Raw genomic sequence first — 12,632 nt, 5'->3', positions numbered from 1 at the left:
CCAGTGCACGACAAAACTTAACTATCCTACTGTACATGTAGCTCATACAACTCTGCTATAGAATACCTATAACAAATAATGTGATATGTCACAAGCATACCTTCACGAGGCATGTTTTGATGATATCACAAATATTCTTCTGCGTGCGGGGGATAGAAAGGGGTGTACCGCATGCGGGGGGAAGATTCTAGGTGTACAACGACCCAGGGCGTGAATCGGTTCCTATGTGTGCGACTGCCAATACGTTTCACCTGTGTGCAACTGCAAGTCTGGCCCACTCCATGGCACTGCGAATCTATATGTCACTGAGTGCAACTGCGAAGCAATGGGAATCCGTTTTTGACTTTGTTAAACTGTGTTTTACGGCGCGAGCCTGTGTGAATCAGTTTTAAGATGATTGTGAATTTGGTTTATGGTAAAGACTTTGTGAATCTGTCTGACTTGATGGGACGATCTTGGATATGACCATGTGAAACAGGTGAGTCTTTTTTGGGGACTGTGAATCTATGTTATTGTCTGACACTCAGCGGAGTATACAGAATACAGATAACAGGAAACAGAATCTTTCATTTCCCCAAGGTTGGGAATTTGTCTTGACATTGCGATTAAAAAACATGATCTCCAGCCATGCCCACCCAACACACGCATCTATAAAAACAAACAAAAAACCACACCCGATGCCTCCGCCGTCAGCCGACGCCATCTTGTTTTCACCTCAAAGCTGTGTTATGGTGTGAGACTCTGTGACTCTGTTGCATTTTGTGAGAGTCTGTGAATCTGTTTCTTTGTGAGAGTCTGTGAATCTGTTTCTTTGTGTGCGACCCTGTGAAGCTAGCTGTTTCATTTTGTGCGAATTCACCTTTTACACGGAGACGACTTATACAGTGTGGATTATAGCTTTTAAAAAGAAGGCCAAGAACAAAACAGAAAATAAAAGATCAACGCTGAATGAGCTTCACATCGTCCCCTTGTTTCTCGAGACAAAAACCCAACAAGAAACAGACAATTAAACCATCCTGTTCCGACTTGCTGCATTTCAGGACACTGGAAAAAAAAGTTGCCGACCTTGGCAACGTTCTGAGCTTGGGCGCATTATCGACCAGACATCTTCAGGCCTCTGTTAACACTCCTTTTCTTTGAAAATCAATATTGTTCACGGACGACTGCCGCTTATAGCATCCCCCCTTGCCAGCGTTCGCTGTTTTCAGGTGTATTATATTTAAAGAGAGTGTTTTTTTTATTATTTCAAAACAAAAATCAAAGCAACTTGTGTGTAGTGTTTGATACAAAACGTTAATCAGGACGATTGGTTTAACAAAATTTATTCAGCAAAATTACATACAACAAAGCCGCATGCAATCAATTAGGCCAAAAAAAAATAAGTCTGTTTACGGTAACATAGGCCCAAAAAATAGGGTCGGTAGGTCGGGATTTTTTTTTTTTCCAAAAAACCATATTTTTACGTTATTTTGCATTTTTTTTTCCCCCAAATGCCAAAAAAAAGTCTAGGGTCGCGGGAAAAAAATAGGGTCGGTCGGGTTACCGTAAACAGACTATTTTTTTTTGCCTTAGGACGATTAGTATTATCTTGACTTCAAAGGGTTAAGTGCTGTTCTGAATTGTTTTTGCTCTACCCTGGTAGTAAACACGACCGCAAAGGGTACATTTCAACCCCGGAGGAGCCTCAGTGACGCGCGACACACCAACCTGGTGAGCTGGTTGCACTTTTTATTAAAATGGATTGGGTGGCCGAGTGGTAACGCACTTGCGCTCGGAAGGGAGAGGTTGCGAGTTCGACCCTGGGTCAGGGCGTTAGCAAAATACCCGTGTGACTTGGAATAATAGGCCGTGAAAAGTAGGATATGCGCCGAAATGGCTGCGATCTGCTGGCCGATGTGAATGCGTGATGTATTGTGTAAAAAAAATTCCATCTCACACGGCATAAATATATAAATTGCATACAATAAAAATTATAAAAAAATAAATCCCTGCGCTTGGAACTGTACCCACGGAATACGCGCGATATAAGCCTCATATTGATTGATTGACTTTTATTTCGTCACGTTCAACTCTCAAGATTCATTTCACTGCACCCGGGAACGCAGAAGAAGAAGAAGAAGAAGATTTCACTGCATTCCTTGACCAGGATATGTCTAAGGCCAAAACAAATAGAGGTGTGGTTACGGTAACATAGCCAAAAAAAATAGGGTAGGAAGGTAGGCAATCACTTTTTTTTCTAATGTGTACAAATTAAACCTACTTGACAGGGAAATAAGTGTGCGACTCGGGCGCTTTAGCTTTCATTGCGTTTTCTGCACTCGTTGGTTTTTTTTGACAAAAGTAATAAAAAGTTATAGGGTCGGCCCCTAAAAATAGGGTAGGTCGGGTTACCGTAACCACACCTATTTTTTTTTAGGCCTAACTATTAAGCGTGACAGTTAAAGAAAATATATTAAAATGTGATGTGGAGTGTTGGGCTCTTTTCGGAGAATACATTTAGAGAGTTTTCCTCGTGAGCTGCGTGAATGTACGTGTACGGTACTCACACCGCAAAAGCAAAAAAATAAAAAAAATAAAAATCAAACAGAAGATATAGCACTAATCGTCCTGAACAATTTTTCTTCTTAAGCACTACAGAAGAGTTGATATGATTTGTTTAAATGTATAAAACAAAAAAATATTTAAACAACGAAAAAACACATCCACCACCTGCGCACCTCAACCCAGAGGTTATATTGATTCAAGCACAAAAACTAAGAGTGCCGCACCGCTTGTTCATTGAACCGGGACGTTAAAGCTGTGGTCTATTTATGACTTTCCGGGGCTACGAGGTTGAAAAATTGGGACAAAATCATGTACAGATTTCTGTACATCAAACACTACCCGAAACCCCACCTATTCGGCGTGTATGACCTTGAGAGCTTTAGTCAACGCTTGAATTTTGCAGTGGTAACATCCGGTTTGCTCTCGCAGAGCTGAGCATATTTGTCAAGAAGGATCGAGCAGAAAAAATAAACGACTTGGCACGGATTCGAACTCAAGGCCTCGGGGCCTCGAAATGTCGGGGCCGATGTCTTAACCGCTAGGCCACTTCACCAGTGTTGTCAAAGATAAAAAATTGATAATTTTATATCATTAGATACGCTTGAATTACCATTCATGCGTTGCAAAAACGTAAAAATTGACATTAAAATTTGCCTTTATTTGCAAACATGTTTTACGGAATCGCAGTACAGGTTTACACCGTCATGCTACACGACACTGATTCGCGCCATGCAAATAGCTGCGATATCTCTATTTACAACATGCAAGAAAATTACAAGAACAGTAATTGAATCTCTCCAAAGCTCTGTGCAGTTGAAACCAGACATCTAAGAAATAATTATACATGTATTCACTTCTGAACAATGGGCGGATAGAGATATATATCATGCTGCTTCAAGAATAACATAACATGAATTCATATCAATGTTTTTCCTCCTTTTTTCTCAATTGGCGCAGTAGCCTAGTGGTTAGGACATGAGACACGAAGTCTCGAGATCGAGAGGTCGATAGTTCGTATCTTCGCCGGGGCGTTTATTTTTTCCCCTTGATCTCTCTTGAAGATAAAATATGATCAGTCTTGAGAGAGCAAACCGGATGTTATCCCAGCAAAATTCAAGCGTTGACTGAAGCTCTCAAGGTCATACACGCCGTATAGGTGGGGTTTCGGGTAGCGTTTGCTGTACAGAATTCTGTACATGATTGTATCCCTATTTTTGAACCTCGTAGCCCCGGAAAGTCATAAATAGACCACAGCTTTAAGGCAGTAATGATTCATGTCTGAGTTTGCACGGACACAAGCGACGCCAGGCGGTGGTAGCAACGCGCAGACATCTTTCTTTCTTTCTTTCTTTGGTGTTTAACGTCGTTTTCAACCACGAAGGTTATATCGCGACGAGGGAAAGGGGGGAGATGGGATAGGGGAAAGGGGGGGAGACGGGATAGAGCCACCTGTTAAGTGTTTCTTGTTCACAAAAGCACTAATCAAAAAATTGCTCCAGGGGCCCGCAACGCAGCACAATACATGACCCCACCGGGAGAATGCAAGCTTCCAGCACAAAGGACTAAACACCTCTTACATACTGCCTGACCAAAATCCTTACAAACATTGACTATATTCTACAGAATCCGTTAGTCGCCTCATACGACATGCGGGGGGCAGAGAAATAAGGATGTGGAAAAGAAGACTTTTGGTAAGTGAAATAAAGGTGATGAATCCAGTCAGGTAGAAATAAGACAACAAGAAAAGAATTGGAAAACTGCAGGGAATGGTAGGGAGAGTTTTCTTGGAAGGAAATATAGGTGAAAGGACTGGTAAGGCAGAAATAAGACAAAAGAAGAGAAGAAACAGAACCGTTAGTCGCCTCTTACGACATGCTGGGTAGCATCGGGTAAATTCTTTCTAGTCCCAACCAATATGGGACTCCCCCTAACCCGCGGGGGGTTGCAGACATCTCGTGGTATTGATGGTGAAGGGTGACAACTAGGTCACTTGCGCCACAACCAGATCATTACATCTTTCTCTTAGCGTTATTGTGTCTGTATCTAGTGAGTACATACATATCCATGGTTATCTTATCCCGAATAATTACAACTTCCATAAAAAAATTCAATGTTATATGAAAATTACATTTTTAGCAGAACATGAGTTGAATTACTGAAAATGTTCTTGGTATCAGTCCAAGTAGAGGGATGTTGTTATCCCATTTAAAGTCCTTGGCAGATCCTGAGACAGTGAGCCGAACGGTTTTTACGGGAAGGAACGTGCCTTTAAGGCTGGAGTCTTCCCCTTGTGAAAGCCATAAGGCCAGACATACATATCAAACCGAGCGAGAACACACCGTAGAAGGAAGCTAAGGCAAGTTCAGGTTACGTGCGGTCACGTGGTACGATACGGGCCCTCGAGTCGAAGTGTTGGCGGGCTGGAAGGTAGGATTTTCACTTAGTATCTATCTATATATATATACGACTTGTGTCTGTGTGTCTGTGTCTTCGCGATGCACGGCCAAAGTTCTCGATGGATCTGCTTCAAATTTGGTGGGCTTATTCACAGAGACCCCGGACACAACCTGATCGATGAGATATTTCAACACGTGCTCTCAGCGCGCAGCGCTGAACCGATTTTCGTTTTTCTGTTTATTTCACCATTCCCAGTAACTCTTCCTTATCTTCTCCAGTGTTTTGCGTTTATCTCCCTTCCTTCGTGTGGCGTCAATCCATATTCCCGTTTGTACGTTACTATATTTAGAAGGTCACTGCACGTTACTATTTTTAGATCTCCCTTCCTTCGTGCGCCGGCGATGCCGGCGTACACCCGGCAAAGCCGGGTCCCCGGCAACGGCCGGGTATTCGGCTCTACTTCTTCCCGGCGAAGCGGGTTTGTTTGTTTGTTTGTTTATTTGTTGCTTAACGTCCAGCCGACTACGCAGAGCCATATCAGGACGAGGAAGGGGGGGATGAAGGGGGCCACTTGTCAAGCGATTCCTGTTTACAAATGCACTAACCCATTACTTGTGTCCCAGCAGGCTTTAGTAAAACTAAATTAATACCTACTGGAAGATTACCAGTTTCCAGTATGTTAAAATAGGCTTAACCTATCTACTGCTGGACTTACATCAGAACACTAACAGATTAAACTATACATGAATCGCGAGACAAGCGGCAAGAGAAGAGATTTTTGGAAAAAATTCAGGTGAATGAGCAAGAAGGCAGAAAAAAGAAAAGAATTCATGAAGAAAAAGAGAGCATGACAGGAAAGAGGAACCAAAAATCTACCTAACAGCAAACTAGAAAGCTCCTGCGGTTCCAAAAACAGGAGGGGCCTTTAATTTCATAACCGCAGTGCCCCACTGCGGGAGGCGAAGCGGGTAATCATCTAGTTCAATATATGCCAGTCATTCATAACTACTATCAATTAGATTATGTTTCTTACGATGCTAGCTTATCCCTCCTTCATTCCTACTATGCTCAGTTCTTTGGTTTAGCAAGAAACGTCTATGAAAAATTCGAATCGCATGCTAAGGTCAAAGTGCACCCATGCTAAGGTCAAAGTGCAATTCTTTCAGGCAGCTTTTTGTGCATTCCCTCGATCTATTGTACACTCTGAAACATTTCGGGAGGTTACCAGCTACCCATCTTTGTATTGTGAACAAAAACAAGAATGTGGAGGTCCTTGATCGCATGAAAACAAAATCGTGTGTGGATTCCCAGATTTTGCTAAGATCAAAGTGCACATGTCTGTACATTGCAGAAATAAAAACAAAGAAAAGAAAAAAAGGTGCTGTTGACTATTGTAAATATAACTGTCTGTGTGAACCAACACGAAACTGGAGTACGCGCCGCAGACAGTGTGGAACCTGTCTGTTTATTGACCCCGACCTCCACAGCGCTAATGGCGTGTTCTCCAAAATGCAGTGAGTGATTCGTAGAGAGGCTAAACTGTGGTCACGCTAGTACCTAATTTCTTCTATCAAAAATCTTACATGCACCACACAGCATGGGTGGAAGTTAGTGCTTGTTTGTGTTGTGTGCATGTGACTGTGCTGTAAGACGTGTGGAATGCATCTTCTATATATATACGACTAGTGTCTGTCTGTCTGTCTGTCTGTCTGTCTGTCTGTCTGTCTGTCTGTTCGCGATGCACGGCCAAAGTTTTCGGTGGATCTTTTTCAAATTTGGACACCGTATTCAGCTACACCCCGGACACAACCTCATCGATGAGATATTTCAACACGTGCTCTCAGCGCGCAGCGCTGTGCGCGCTGAAACGATTTGGTTTTTGGTTTTTTTGTTGTTGTCGGGATCCACTACCAGTAACTCTTCCTTATCTTCTCCAGTGTTTTCAGCCGCGATTATCTCCCTTCCTCCGTGTGGCGTAAATCCATATTCCCGTTACTACGTTACTATTTTTAGAAGGTCACTGCACGTTACTATTTTTAGAAGGTCTCCAGTCTTTTGCGCGTTTATCTCCTTTCCTTCGTGCGCCGGCGAAGCCGGCGTACACCCGGGTCCCAGGCGCAGCCTGGTATTCGGCTCTACTTCTTCCCGGCGAAGCCGGTACCCGGCGAAGCGGGTAATCATCTAGTCTAGTGCATTATAACGGGCTTAGTGCAAATCACGCTCACATTTCTCTAGGAGTGTCATGTTTGGTGTCTTTGTAAACTGTGTTCACTGGACTATGCGATGAGATCAAGAGCGTTGCAACTGCATGAATGGAAAGATTATTTTTATCTATGAAAACAAAGGCAGTGTGTTTCCCCGCGCAGACTGAAAGAGCAGTATCAGCCCGCTGACGGTGCGCGGCCGTGGTGTGTGTGTGTGTGTGTGTGCGTGTGTGTGTGTGCGTGTGTGCGTGTGTGTGGGTGTGTGTGTGTGTGTGTGTGTGTGTAAGAGAGTAAGAGAGAGAGACCATATCAAATATAATTCTTAACGTTGTAAAATATGAAGGAATTAGGGCAACGTACTTTGCAATTTTGCTGGCATGGGTGTTTTCTTTTTCTTTCTTTCTGTGTGCGTGTTCAATTTGGTAGTTGTCATCGCCTCAGTCACAATACATTGTTACTATGAGCAATATCTTTGTTTTTACAGAGAAACTGATTACTTACTTATTGTTTTGAATGTTTCGAATGATGTGAAAGATACTACATGGTAAAACTTGAAGGGTGGCGCATAAAACTACATATTTTCATGTCACACTCATTATTTTCATTCAAAGTTTATTTAGTTTTTAAGCAAATTATAGAAAATCTCCAGATAATGACGAGTTCATCAATTTTGATGACACAAATCAATCTACGCCAGGGGTTACACGCACATGAAACTTCAGCAGAACCTGTATCATTAATTTTTTTTCTGTGGATATGCGAAGTCCTGAATTTTGTTGACACAAGTGAACATTCCTATGAGGGGTTTTAACACCTTTTTTTCCCGGATCATTGCATCTGAACAAATACCTGGAACGATCCCAAATTTTACTCGAAGTACGTGGAGTGTGTCGGTAAAATATTGGAAAAGTGTCAAAGCAATCCACTAAGTCATTGCTGAAATACAGCGCATTTGATCATGATACCCCTCAAAATTGAGGAAACAAATCCAGTTTTTGACCGCTCATGCGATCGACACCTGCATCAATAGGAATCGCATAGCACAAGAAATACACAAGCTAGTTAAACAAAACACATGTTCTGGGCAGATAATTGATTCGACTTTCTTCTCAAATGTAAAAGTTGCAAAGTCTTGCATAGATTTTTCATTGGTCCCTTCCGTTTGTCTTCGGTCGATTATGAGGGTACCTTTATTTGAGCGGCGGTCACGTGATCTATGTTAAAGAAATATTTAATCCGAAAGCTAATCTATTAATTCAAGTAAACGGCCTCAACTGGCATAAAAAGTTTGAATGAAATGACACGAGAATTAATGTTTTAAGTTTGTCGTAATAATGTTTTGACCAAGTGTATGTCACAAAGTGTTCGTTACAGAAAAATATTCAAAATTTGAACACTTCCGTTTAGAGTAAAGGCAAAGGGGATGGAGCTTACACGAGGGAATGCTGCTTTTGATTCTCAGGTCTGGGTGGCCGCGTGGTAAACGCACTTGCCTCGGAAGCGAGAGGTTGCGAGTTCGACCCTGGGTCAGGGCGTTAGCAATTTTCTCCCCCTTTTCCTAACCTAGGTGCTGGGTTCAAGTGCTAGTCTTTCGGATGAGACGAAAAACCGAGGTCCCTTCGTGTACACTACATTGGGGTGTGCACGTTAAAGATCCCACGATTGACAAAAGGGTCTTTCCTGGCAAAATTGTATAGGCATAGCTAAAAATGTCCACCAAATACCCGTGTGACTTGGAATAAAGGCCGTGAAAGGTGAATGCTCGCCCTAATAGGCTTGAGGTTTGCTGGTCGATGTGAATGCGTGATATATTGTGTAACAAATTCCATCTCACACGGCAGAAATTAATATGTAAAGCGCTTAGAGAACGTCAAGCGCTATATAAATCTCCCCATACAATACAATACAACTTCTGGGTCAGCGTAATCTTTTCCACATACACACAATCCTTACTGTGAAAACATTCCAGTTCAGCATCTCAGATTTGGCCAGGCTTGTACATGATATACGACCATACTTCCATTTAGTCACATGCTAAAAATGAATAGTCTTGGTGCCCTCTCGGTACAGGGGGAATCTTTTTCACGAATTAATTTTGCATAAGCCAGGGCAAATTATTTCATCAAAACATTCTGACTCGTTGTATGTGATCAAGTGGAAGGATGGACTTACTCTATATAAAAGCCTGGCAAAATCTGCAATACTCAGCCGAACTGTTTTCAGCACGACAAAAGTCAAATTTAAGGGGCTTACTGTCCGTCACCCCTCGCGGGCTAGGGGGAAGAATTTACCCGATGCTCCCCAGCATGTCGTAAGAGGCGACTAACGGATTCTGTTTCTCCTTTTACCCTTGTTAAGTGTTTCTTGTATAGAATATAGTCAATTTTTGTAAAGATTTTAGTCAAGCAGTATGTAAGAAATGTTAAGTCCTTTGTACTGGAAACTTGCATTCTCCCAGTAAGGTAATATATTGTACTACGTTGCAAGCCCCTGGAGCAAATTTTTGATTAGTGCTTTTGTGAACAAGAAACAATTGACAAATGGCTCTATCCCATCTCCCCCCTTTCCCCGTCGTGATATAACCTTCGTGGTTGAAAACGACGTTAAACACCAAATAAAGAAAGAAAAGAAAGTCCGACAGGTCTAAGTGCCTATGTTGGACATGAGTTGGTTTATACGATTTGTTTGTTTGTTTGTTTGCTTAACGCCCAGCCGACCACGAAGAGCCATATCAGGGCGGTGCTGCTTTGACATATAACGTGCGCCACACGCAAGACAGAAGTCGCAGCACAGGCTTCATGTCTCACCCAGTCACATTATTCTGACACCGGACCAACCAGTCCTAGCACTAACCCCATAATGCCAGACGCCAGGCGGAGCAGCCACTAGATTGCCAATTTTAAAGTCTTAGGTATTACCCGGCCGGGGTTCGAACCCACGACCTCCCGATCACGGGGCGGACGCCTTACCACTAGGCCAACCGTGCCGGTGTTCAGCACAAGGATTAATTGTGCCTTTTAAGACAAAATGTTTCATGTCTTTATAATGTAGGTATTTTTCATTTTTGAGACATTGCTGCGGCAAAGTGGCGCGTTCAAGCATGATATGAACGACACATTGTTTCTTGGTAATCATGGTTCAGCCAAAAAATGTTTGTGCAACTGAAGGATTGTGTTTTGAATATTTATGGGGGAGGGGAGATAGGTAAGGTATCTAGCTACGAACACAAACATCTCGTGTTTAAAGTGGTGCTTAGTTTTATATTAAGCATGCATGATTGGGTAACGCTTTTGAATCGATAAATGCTACGATAATAATTATTCTTGAAAGGTAAGACGATTTGTTTGAGAACGTTTTATCGCGATTTCAAAAAGCGCCGTTTGTACAGAAAGCCGAGCCAATGATTCTGGAAATGTATGTAATGTTTTGATTGTAATACATAATACTCTCTGTGGTGCCTGGTTCGTAAAGCAGTTATTTCTTTTTGGTTAAGGCGTGTCAATTTGCGTCTGTGGTATTCTCAATGTTTACTGTACTAGTCTGTAGGGTATGCACTCTTTCTCCTTTCCGCTCAGCGGATTTTAGCGGATTTTGAAGATGTGATGCAAACGCACTCATTTAACGCAAAACACACACACACACACACACACACACACACACACACACACACTCGCACACACACACACACACACTCACACACACACACACACACACACACACATACACACACACTCACATACACGTACACGTACACGTACAGAGCCATTCTGTGCGGATTAATCGACCAAAACAAGACTATATCGAGAGCGCGCGTGTGTGTGTGTGTGAGAGGTTGGTACTGAACTCGTAAAGCGCTTGGAGCTGTCAGTTCGGGACTATAGAAAAGTGATTTATTAATATTTTGTCTCGAGACTCCAGGCCCTGAACTCACTCCACAAAAGAAGCAAAGAAACCACCGCCGCGCGGCTGTCAAAGCCTCTGTGTGCCTGTTTTAACACGCCTTTCGTCATGGCTCAATGGCCATTGAGTGACACTGGAACACATGCATACTTATGAATATTTGGGGGACCTTGCAGCCAGTCTCACGATACACTTTACGACCAGATTTATCTCTCTGCTCTCTTTCTCTCTCTCCGTCTATCTCTCTCTATCTCTCTCTCTCTCTGTCTCTCTCTCTCTCTTTCCCTCTCTCCTCCCCCGTCTCTCTCTGTCCCTCTCTCTGTCCCTCTCTCTCTCCCCCTCTCTCTCTGTCCCTCTCTCTGTCCATCTCTCTCTCTCCCCCCCTCTCTCTCTCTTTCTCTCACTCTCTCTCTCTAGAAGTCGTTAGATTATCGAACAGAATAGGCTGCCATTCGGCAAAAGGTGTGTTTCAAACTGTTTGACGCACGGATCGCCCCTATGCTCTTGTATGGTTCAGAGCTATGGGAATTTGAAAAATATCACTCTGTGGAAAGGGTCCACTTGTTTGTGTGTTAAACGTTTCTGAAAGTGACAGTTCGAACTCTAAACAACATTGTGTACGGTGAATTGGGAAGACATCCGCTGTATATAAACTCTGCAGTCAGATGTGTGAAATACTAATTTACACTGCTGAAGCAACCTGATTCAAGATATTCCAAGATTGCATATCAAGCTCTATGTAATTTGGCATCGAAGGGCCATACGAATTGGGTCTCACATGTGCAGAGTCTTTTATGTTGTAATGGTTTTGCTGCTGTGTGGATGTACGGAATGGTTGGGGATGATAAGTGTTTCTTACGAGAGTTTAAAAGACGATTACAAGATAGTTTTTGTCAAGAATGGTTTTCTTATTTAGAATGCAGTGAACGCTTCGACATTTATAACTGTTACGAGACATGCTTGGAGAAAGAGAAATATATTGAACAAATCAAAGATATAAAGTCCAGAATTGCTCTCTCTCTCTCTACCTCTCTCTCTCTCTCCCCTTTCTCTCTCTCTCTCTCTCTCTCTCTCTCTCTCTCTCTCTCTCTCCCCTTCTCTCCCTCTCCCCCTTCTCTCCCTCTGCCCCTCTCTCTCTCTCTCTCTCTCTCTCTCTCTCTCTCTCTCTCTCTCTCTCTCTCTCCTTTATCATCTCTCTCTCTCTCTGTCTCGGTCTCTGTATTTGGGTCCTTCTTTTCTCTTTTTCTCTCTCTCCTTTTTCTTCAGTAGTTACATTTCGTCAAGTTTTGACTAAATGTTTTAACATAGAAGGGGAATCGAGACGAGGGTCGTGGTGTGTGTGTGTGTGTGTGTGTGTGTGTGTGTGTGTGTGTGTGTGTGTGTGTGTGTGTGTGTGTGTGTGTGTGTGTGTGTGTGTGTGCGCGTGTGTATGTGTGTAGAGCAATTCAGACTAAACTACTGGTCCGATCTTTATGAAATTTGACATGAGAGTTCCTGGGAATGATATCCTCCGACTTTTTTTCTTTTTTTCGATTAATGTCTTTGATGACGTCATATCCGGCTTTTTGTAAAAGTTGAGGCGGCACT

The 12,632-nt window shown here is 42.7% G+C and overlaps 1 protein-coding gene across 1 annotated transcript in view; it reads left to right on the top strand.

The window, feature by feature from the left end:
- Positions 1-257: 257 nt before the first annotated feature.
- Positions 258-12,632, top strand: part of LOC138950664 (uncharacterized) — a 52,338-nt gene continuing 39,963 nt past the window's right edge. The window contains exon 1 of the mRNA XM_070322375.1: positions 258-478. The gene's annotated coding sequence lies outside the window, so the exon portion shown is untranslated. The remainder of the gene's footprint in view (positions 479-12,632) is intronic.

Source organism: Littorina saxatilis, linkage group LG16 (genome assembly GCF_037325665.1).
Source record: "Littorina saxatilis isolate snail1 linkage group LG16, US_GU_Lsax_2.0, whole genome shotgun sequence".
NCBI classification, from domain to species: domain Eukaryota; kingdom Metazoa; phylum Mollusca; class Gastropoda; order Littorinimorpha; family Littorinidae; genus Littorina; species Littorina saxatilis.
Note: the sequence above shows the minus strand (reverse complement) of the source record. Positions and strands in the feature narration are given on the sequence as shown.